This window comes from Myotis yumanensis, unplaced genomic scaffold (genome assembly GCF_028538775.1).
Source record: "Myotis yumanensis isolate MYYU_CA2020_CCGP unplaced genomic scaffold, mMyoYum1.0.hap1 SCAF_19, whole genome shotgun sequence".
Classification (NCBI taxonomy): domain Eukaryota; kingdom Metazoa; phylum Chordata; class Mammalia; order Chiroptera; family Vespertilionidae; genus Myotis; species Myotis yumanensis.
Genome location: NW_027223770.1, coordinates 10,559,904 through 10,569,920, shown reverse-complemented (window position 1 = coordinate 10,569,920; position 10,017 = coordinate 10,559,904).

Genomic DNA, 10,017 nt, shown 5'->3' with positions numbered 1-10,017 from the left:
ATCCTCTTTAAAACCAATTGCCTCCAAGTAGAATGGATTCCAAGGTTAAATTCCCTTAATGATTAGTAATCTAATGTAAGTCAGATCATACTGACTTGAATGTTATTCAAAGGACATATAGCGATACATGTATAGCAACTCAGGACACACAGATATAGCCGGGGGACAAGGCTTCCTTTTTCTCATGGAATCATCTTCTGAAATGATAACTTTGGAACTGGAGTTTTGGAACTGGAGCGGACGTTAGAAATTATCTCACGTTCATTCTTCCTTTCTTGGGCGAAGAAATGAGGCCTGTAATTGACGAGTAGACAGCTGGCTGAGAACCTTTAGGTTAGCCACTTTAACAGATGCAAAATGACGTGGATACCGGATACCTTGGGGTGTTGAATCAGATACATTAAAGCAGCGGTTCTCAACCTGTGGGTCGCGACCCCTTTGGTGGCCGAACGACCCTTTCACAGAGGTCACCTAAGACCATCCTGCATATCAGATATTTACATTACGATTCCTAACAGTAGCAACACGACAGTTATGAAGTAGCAACGAAAATAATTTTATGGTTGGGTCACAACATGAGGAACTGTATTTAAAGGGCTAGAAAGTTGAGAACCACTGCAAGGAACAATTTATTAATGTAAATGTTCTGCTCCACTTAAGTTCATTTCTGAACGCCCAGCAGCCTCCTAAGAATAAAAATCTTTCCCAGCTGCATTAGACGTTTTTCTTAGATCTGTCTTTTGTACCAGGGGGAAAAACACAACACTTGTAAATTACTCTAAGGGAAATATTACTTAACATCTCTTAAGTGTCTCCTGGCAGTGATAGCCTTCCTTTCAGTGGAAAGGAACTTCAGGACAAAGAATTTGCCAGAACAACTGGATAAAATACATACGGCCATCTTTCCAAATGATTTTCCCTCTCTGCAGTAAAATGTATTCTGGAGTTCTAAGTCCCGACATTTTGTTTATGAGATGGTCAGACAACTAAGGCGATGGCAACTGACTCATTCAACCACAAATGCAAAACCAAGAGGGCTTGCCCCAGTCAGAGGTCAACTGCCATAAAATAAAGTTTTCTGGAGACTTTAATACTATAGTAACAACATCAAGAAATTCCTTTCTCTGAGTCCCAGGTTTTACTGATCAACCTCTTATTCTGATTAACCTCTTAGATTGATTCTTCGCTGATTCTTACTCCCAGGGATAGCTCCCTCCCACTTATCTACCCTCCAAATCATCTGATGCATTGTAACTAATGCAAACTTATAAAAATCCTGATTTTATCTTCTTGCCACTCCGCTTGAAAATCTAAATGTTGCCCAGTCAGCGTGGCTCAGTGGTTGAGCGTCGACCTATGAACCAGGAGGTCACGGTTCAATTCCCAGTCAGGGCGCATACTAGGGGTGCGGGCTTGATCCCAGTGTGGAGTGTGCAGGAGGCAGCTGATCAATGATTTTCTCATCATGGATGTTTCTATCTCCCTCTCTCTTCCTTTGTGAAATCAATAAAAATATTTTTTTAAAGAAAATTTAAATAAGTCAGTGAACATTTACTAGGTATTTACATTTACTGTCTTGGCTTTCAAAATCTTCATTCATTCAATATATACTTGAGTGCCTACTGTATGCAGGCACAGGGGCTACAATGATGCATTGCCCAATTTCAATGGCAATATAAGACAGCCAGATAGTGATTCAGGAAGAAGTCTTACAGGGTCTTGAGATACAATGGCAAATGATTTCTTTAAAACATCACGAGAAGCAGGAACTGGAACAGATACTTGTACACCAAAGTTTGTTACAATATTATTCACTACGGCCAAAAGGCCAAAACAACCCATGAACAGATGAAAGGATAAACAAAATGTGGTATATCCTACAATGGAATATTATTCAGCCATCAAAAGGAATGAAGTTCTGATACATGTTTCAACATGAATGAACACTTAAAACATTAAGCTAAGTGAAAGAAGCCAGTCACAAGAGGACAAATAATTGTATGATTCTCCTTATATGAAGTATCTAGAAATCCAGAGACAGAAAGTAGATTAGAGGTTCCCAGGGGCTGGGGGAGGAGGAATGGGGAGATACTCTTTATGGTACAGTTTCTGTTTGGGGTAATGAAAATTTTAGAATTAGATAATGGTGATGGTTGCACACTATAATTCTAATTAATGCCACTAGATTGTACACTTAAGATAGTTAAAATGAAATTCATTATAAAAATAATGTAGTAGGCTAAAAAAATCAAATTGTAACTTTAAATGTGTATGGTATGTGAATTGTATCTCAGGAAAACTTTGAGCAGGAAAAGTGATGTTTGCTCAGGCCAACAGTTCTCATAGTGGTGGGTAAAAGCAGAGTTGTGTCTGAGTGTGGATAATCTATCAAGTCCTTTGGATTGCCAATAAAATAGTTTTAAGTTCTTAGCCTGACCCTTACTCTCAAAAATTATGGGGCATTAAGTACCTCCTGCGAGGGCAGCTTCTTCCCCACCAGATTCTTTGCCCTAAGGTCTCCTCCATGCCAGGTTTGATCGTAGCCCAATTTACCCCTTGCCCATGTAGCCTGCCTAATTTGGCTCACTTGTTCGGATGAGCTCAGTTAGAGTGTCATCTTCCCTAAATCTTTCCCAACTGACTTCGGCAATCACAGCCTGCCCTTTCTCTGGGCTTCTCCAGGGCTGGGCAGTCATGTCCATCTTTCCCTGTTTCTTGGTTTCTGTCTTGATGTATATACTTCTCATCAGATGGGAAAGTTCCTGACAGTAGAGTTCACATGTACATTTCTTGAACATCCTTTCAACAGCTGGCACAGCACAAGGAACAATACAATCTCCTGATCTTGTTGCCTGAATGTGTTACTAAAAATATCCATGTAGCAAAGTGACCATCTTATAATGGCTGAGAGGGCCAGCCCCTGGATTCAGAAAGACTTGGCTCTAGTTGCCATTTCTGCCTGCTTCCAGGTGTGTGATATTAATTGTATTATAGCAAGGGATATCACACACCAGCTTCCTTCACCTAGAAAAGGGGAAAAGTACTTAGATCTGCCACAAAGGTTCTTACAAGGGTTAAATAGAATTAAGACTGCAAAGTGTTTAGTACAACTGCCAGACCAAACGTATAAATCAGAGCTGCACTGTTAAAGCAAAGTGGAAAATCATGATGGATGTTTTATCTCAAAATCAACACAGAACAGATGCGGCCCTAACATTACACTCTCCTAATGGAATGGTCTTCCAAACTTCTATAAACAAAATGAAGGGGAAACAAACCAAATGGCTTTTCGTGTAATAGTAGTCCTTCCTTTTCTGGACACAGCTCCAAACTTTTTATGAAAGTCTTCAGTACTGGTAATTGCAGAGAAAAGGAAAATGCAGAATAAAACAGTTCTCATCAATCTTGTTTGAGTATTTCCCTGGACTGTAATCTTTCAACACATGACAGTAATGAGTGGCATACTAAAATGATAAATATAAACAGGATGCTTTAAGAAAAAAGAACAAGGTGACTCTAGTCCTCAGCCTGTTTTTGGCTAATAATTTTTTTTTTCTAAAATGTTATTTTCTATCTTTTGTAAAAAAGATTTCCCCCCTGGTTATGAAGATCACATATATCTTACTGAATTATAGTACATATAACGCAGAACAGTCTTTGTTCCTGCCCTAAGAAAATCGCTGTTACCAGTTTGATGCATAAGCTCCCAGTTTTCCCTGGAGTGCATACAATTAATTAAGTAAACAAGGATGGAATCATATTGAAAGTCCTCAACTTTTTTTATAAGGCATCTTTCCATGACAGGACAGAGAGAGCTCCTTATTTTTTTATAATGGCTTTTATGGATGTACTATAACTTATTTATCCAATTCTCTATTAAAAAATGACTAAATTATTTCCAGGTGTGTGTGTGTTCCAGTATTCAACAATACTTGAACTGGAGTTGCTGGATCAAAGAGAATGAGCATTTTAAAATGTTACAAAATTAAAAAAAAAAAAAAAAAAGAAAAACCCTAAAACAAATCAAAATAAGTCTTATGATTATTACTAAATTGCCTTCCCTAAAAGGTCGTACCTTGTGCCCTGGCTGGTGTGGCTCAGTTGGTTGGATGTCATCCCGTGTATGAAGGGTTGTGGTTTGGTTCCCAGTCAGGGCACATGCCCGGGTTGTGGCTGATTCCCCGGTAGAGGGCATGCAGGAGGCAGGAAATAAATCTCTCTCTCTCTTTCTTCTTCTCTAACAATCAATTTAAAAAACCTTAAAAAGAGCCAAAACCGGTTTGGCTCGGTGGGTAGAGCGTCGGCCTGCGGACTGAAAGGTCCCAGGTTCGATTCTGGTCAAGGGCATGTACCTGGGTTGCGGGCACATCCCCAGTAGGAGATGTGCAGGAGGCAGCTGATTGATGTTTCTCTCTCATCGATGTTTCTAACTCTCCATCTCTCTCTTCCTCTCTGTAAAAAATCAATAAAATATATTTTTAAAAAAAATCTTAAAAAGAAAAAAAAAGAATAAATGAGTGTAGTAGTTTTGGCCTTCAGTCTGCAGGCCAACGCTCTATCCACTGAGCCAAACCAGCTAGGGCTGTAACAGTCTTCTTTTAATGTCAGCATTACATGTTGATTAAAGCTGTTCTTTTAAATCCAGGAACAAAGACTGTTCTGCATCATATGTACTATAATTCAGTAAGATATATGTGATCTTCATAACCAGGGGGGAAATCTTTTTTACAAAAGATAGAAAATAACATTTTAGAAAAAAAAATTATTAGCCAAAAATTTTGAGCCAGATAACTTTTTAAAGTTATACTTTTTAAAAAAATGTTTTTATTGATTTCAGAGAGGGAGAGGGACTGAAACATCAATGATGACAGAGAATCATTGATCAGCTGCCTCCTGAACACCCCCTACTGGGGATCGAGCCTGCAACTCAGCATGTGCCCTTGACCAGAATCAAACCCAGGACCCTTCAGTCTGCAGGCCAACGCTCTATCCACTGAGCCAAACCAGCTAGGGCTGTAACAGTCTTCTTTTAATGTCAGCATTACATGTTGATTAAAGCTGTTCTTTTAAATCCATTGTTATACTTCTTGCATAATCTATTCTAAATCCTTTGGAAACTGTCCTCTCAAGTGCATTAAAAAACAAAACACCTACATTATGCAGCACCAAGGAGAAATATTCTAGGAGCCAGGCTTTTGGCTCTTAATGTCCATGCTCCCCCTGCTGGCACTAATGGGACATGCACCACAGAGAGTTGATTTCTATCACAAAGGTTCCACAATTAAAAACATGTTTTTCAGGAACAAACCTTTATTCTTTATGGATCATGGTGGCTTTCTTTCTTCCTTTCTGACATATCTGAGAGTCTGTAACAGAAGTTCCAACCCAAACCGCCAGAATTTGATTTTAGATAATAATCTACACTAATAAAAGAGAAACATGCAAATTGGTGTCACTCCACTACGCCCACCAGCCAATCAGGATGAGTATGCAAATCAACCCAACAAAGATGGCAGTCAATTTGCATGCAGGCATGAAGTGAAGACTGAAGGCTCTGGCCGGAGTGAAGACTGACCACAGCGGAGAAGCCTTGAGGTTTAGCTTCTCCACTGCGGCCGGACCAAACCCGGTGCCGGCAGCCAGGGAAAGGAAGGCCTATTGCGCAAATCTTCGTGCAATGGGCTTCTAGTCTATATAAAACCCTAAGCGACCGGTCAACCGTTCTCTATGATGCACACTGTCCGCGGGGGGCAGACACTCAACGCAGGAGCTGCCCCCTGGTGGTCAGTGTGCTCCCATAGCAGGAGTCCATCCAGCTGACCAACGGGCGCCAGATGCCGGGCTCACATCTGGCAAGTACAGCTGTGTTAGCTCGAGCCTCTCCTGCGAACACTTCCCCTGCGTGCCCCTCCCCAATCTGGACCGGGACCAGGATCAGGACCAGGATCGGGACCAGCATCAGGACTGACTGGGTATAAGTCCACGGCTACTTCTTGGTCATGGGTACCCCAGTATCGCCCTAGGATGGGTGCGTGGAGACTGCAGTGGAGCGGCAGCGAGCCTACCAAGCAGCAGTGGTGGCAGGCACAGCAGGGCCAGGATGAGTGGGAGCGGCGTGGCACCCGGCCTGGGCTCGGGCTCCTCCCTGGCTGCCTGCCACTTTGCGCACTACTACATCCCTCAGGGGATGTTGGACTGCTGGTTTTGGCCCGATCCCCGCAGGCCAAGCCAAGGGACCCCACCAGTGCACAAATCAGTGCACCGGGCCTCTAGTCTATATATATAAAAGGCTAAGTGACTGACTGTCCATCCTTCTGTCCGACCAACCGACCAGCTGGTACATATGACGCGCACTGGCAATATAAAAATAAATGTTGACTGGTGCATGTGTGATATATATAAAGCTCTCGCTGGCGCCAATCGCACGCGTGTTTCGATCTGTCATTGTCAATCATGAATTTGGTTGTTTTGTTGACATTCTGAAGCTGAAAGAAAGTGGCGGCAGTGACAGAATATGTCTGAAGACCAAGTATTGGTACAACGTACCTTTGAAGCTGAAAGAAGCCAGCGTCGTTGACAATAGGGAAATGGCGAATAGCGATATTAAAATATTTCTTCTAATTAATTTCCTTTCAATGTGCACAAATCTGTGCACTGGGCCACTAGTTTAAATGATAAAAACCCACCAAACACTTTTGATTTCAAGATTGTCTTGCATGTATCTAAAGTATGTTTTGACATTCCCATACTGTATGTAGAATATGGTACTTAGTTCATAATTCAGATTTTCAGTGAACAGATGCTCAAGAGCAGTGGTCGCCAACCGGTGGTCGGTGAGGTCCGAAAGGTTGGCGACTGCTGCTCAAGAGTATTTAACTCATACATTAAAACTACATATTAACCCATAAAGCCAAAATGGCAATACTCTAGTTGACTGAGCATCAGGGTAAACTCTAGTTTTAATACAACTTTAAACTTTGCTCTGATCCTATAGTGCTTCCCTTTGTCCTTGGTAGCACAACACAGATAATCAGAGTCATAATGGGCTCAGTTAAAATCTTCCTTTGTAGCTGGAAGCCAAGGAGACACAGTGCAAGTCTTTGGGCTCTCGGCTAGTGTACCCCTTCTTCCTGCCAAGCCCAGGGATGCAGGAGCGTCTAGACCAGTGGTTCTCAACCTGTGGGTCGCGACCCCTTTGGCGGTTGAACGACCCTTTCACAGGGGTCGCCTAAGACCATCCTGCATATCAGATACTTACATTACGATTCATAACAGTAGCAACATTACAGTTATGAAGTAGCAATGAAAATAATTTTATGGTTGGGTCACAACATGAGGAACTGTATTTAAAGGGCCAGAAGGTTACCGAAACCGGTTTGGCTCAGTGGATAGAGCGTCGGCCTGCGGACTAAAGGGTCCTGGGTTCAATTCCAGTCAAGGGCATGTACCTGGGTTGCGGGCACATCCCCAGGAGGAGATGTGCAGGAGGCAGCTGATCGATGTTCCTCTTTCATCGATGTTTCTAACTCTCTATCCCTCTCCCTTCCTCTCTGTAAAAAATCAATAAAATATACTTAAAAAAATAAAAATAAAAAAAATAAAGGGCCAGAAGGTTGAGAACCACTGGTCTAGACACTATGAGGATGAGAGCCAAATGTAAAGGAGGGTGAAGCAGGAAAATAGGAGGTGCCTATTAGGGGTCCCCGATGACACCCTTATATGACTGCCCTGAACATGCAGGGACTACTTCCAGATTCAAAAGAAAAACAAAACCTCTAAGGCACTCTGTGCTTGTGGCCAGACACTATCTTAATATTGATCCTGAAACAACTGCCTTTTTTTTTTTTAATCCTCACCCAGGGATATTTTTTCCATTGATTTTTAGAGAGAGTGGAAGGGAGAGAAGTGGGGTGGGGTGGGGGGGCAGAGACACATCAATGTTGAGGAAGACACATCCATTGGCTGCCTCCTGACCGGGCTGGGGATCAAACCTGCAACAGAGGTACATGCCCTTGACCAGAATTGACCCTTTGGTCCTGGGGATGGTGCTCTAACTGCTGAGCCAAACCAGCCAGGGCACAACAGCCTCTTAAAATAAAAGGCAAACACATAAAGGTGTGATAGATATAGCAGTCAGTAACTTTATGTCCAAAGGACTCAAGGCACCTCCTGAAATATCTAATTTATAACTTTAACATACCAGGAAATACATGGTCTCATATGTTTTTGGAAGAACCCACATAATAGCTACTTCTGTCAGCCAAATAATGAAAACTTCATAAATGCTAAAAACCTGCCAGCTATAAAAGTGAATGTCACATAAGGATGGATAAGAGAGCCCAGAAATAAACACATACATTTATAGTTAACTGATTTTTGACAAGGGGGCCAAGATAATTTAAAAGGGAAATAGTCTTTCCAACAAATGGTGCTGGGACAAGTGGGTAGCCACATGCAAAAGAATAAAGCTGGACTCCTACTTACATCATACTAGAGGCCTGATGCACAAAATTCATGCAAGAGCAGGCCTCCCTTCCCTTGGCTGTCGGCAGCAGCTTCCCTCTGGCATGTGGGACCTGGGCTTCCCTCTGGCTGCCGGCAGGCACTCGGGACCCAGCTTCCCTCACAGCCCTGGCTTCGTCCGGAAGGATGTCCAGTCTAATTAGCATATTACGCTTTTATTATTATAGATATGAAAATCAACTCAAAATAGGTCAGAGTCCTAAATATAAGAACTAAAAGTATAAAATGCTTATAAAATATGCATAAATAGCCGAAACCGGTTTGGCTCAGTGGATAGAGCGTCGGCCTGCAGACTGATCCCAGGTTGGATTCCAGTTAAGGGCATGTACCTGGGTTGCGGACACATCCCCAGTGGGAGATGTGCAGGAGGCAGCTGATCGATGTTTCTCTCTCATCGATGTTTCTAACTCTCTATCCCTCTCCCTTCCTCTCTGTAAGAAATCAATAAAATATATTTTAAAAATAAAGAAAGAAAGAAAGAAAGAAAATATGCATAAATAAATACTTTGGATTAGGCAATGGTTTCTTAGATATGACACCAAAAACACAAGTGGCCGAAGAAAAAATAAACAAATGGGACTTCACCAAAATTAAAAACATCTGTACTTCAAAGGACATAATCAAGAAAGAGAAAAACCAGAACAGTATGGGAAAACATTTCTGCAAACATATCTGACAAGGGTCTAGTATAATTCAAGTTAAAAATGGGCAAAGGATTTGAATAAACATTTCTCAAAAAAATATATACAAATGGCCGATATCCACATGAAAACATGGTCAACATTAGTCACTAGGGAAATACAAATAAAAACTATAATGAGATACTGCTTCAAACCCACTAGGATGTTATAGACAAATAAGTGTTGGTGAGGCTGTGGAGAAATTAGAACCCTCCCAGCCATTGTGGAAAAAACAGTCTGACAGTTCTTCAGAAAGTTAAACATAGTTACCATATGACTCAGCAATTCCACTTGTAGGTATACAACCAAGAGAAATGGAAACATGTCCACACAAAAATGTGTACATGAATGTTCTTGGCAACATTTTCATAACCACCAAAAAGTACAACCCAGATGTCCATAAACTGGACAAAATGTGGTCTATTTAGACAATGGATTCTTCAGTCTGTTATCTGCTACAACACAGATGTAGCCTGAAGATATTATGCTAAGAACCCAGACACAAAAGGACAAAGCTTGCTTGATTCCAATTATATGAGGTGCTACGTACTGGCAAATTCAGAAATTGAAAGATTAGAGTTTACCAGGTAATGGTCAGTTTCCATTTGGGGTAATGAAAAAGTTTTGTAAATAAATAGAGATGAAGGCCTGGCAAGTGTGCCTCAATGGTTGAGCGTCGACCTATGAACCATGAGGTCATGGTTAGAGTCCTGGTCAGGGCACATGCCTGGGTTGCTGGCTCAATTCCAGTAAGAAGCATGCAGGAGGCAGCCAATGGATGATTCTCTCTCATCATTGTTGTTTCTGTCTCCCT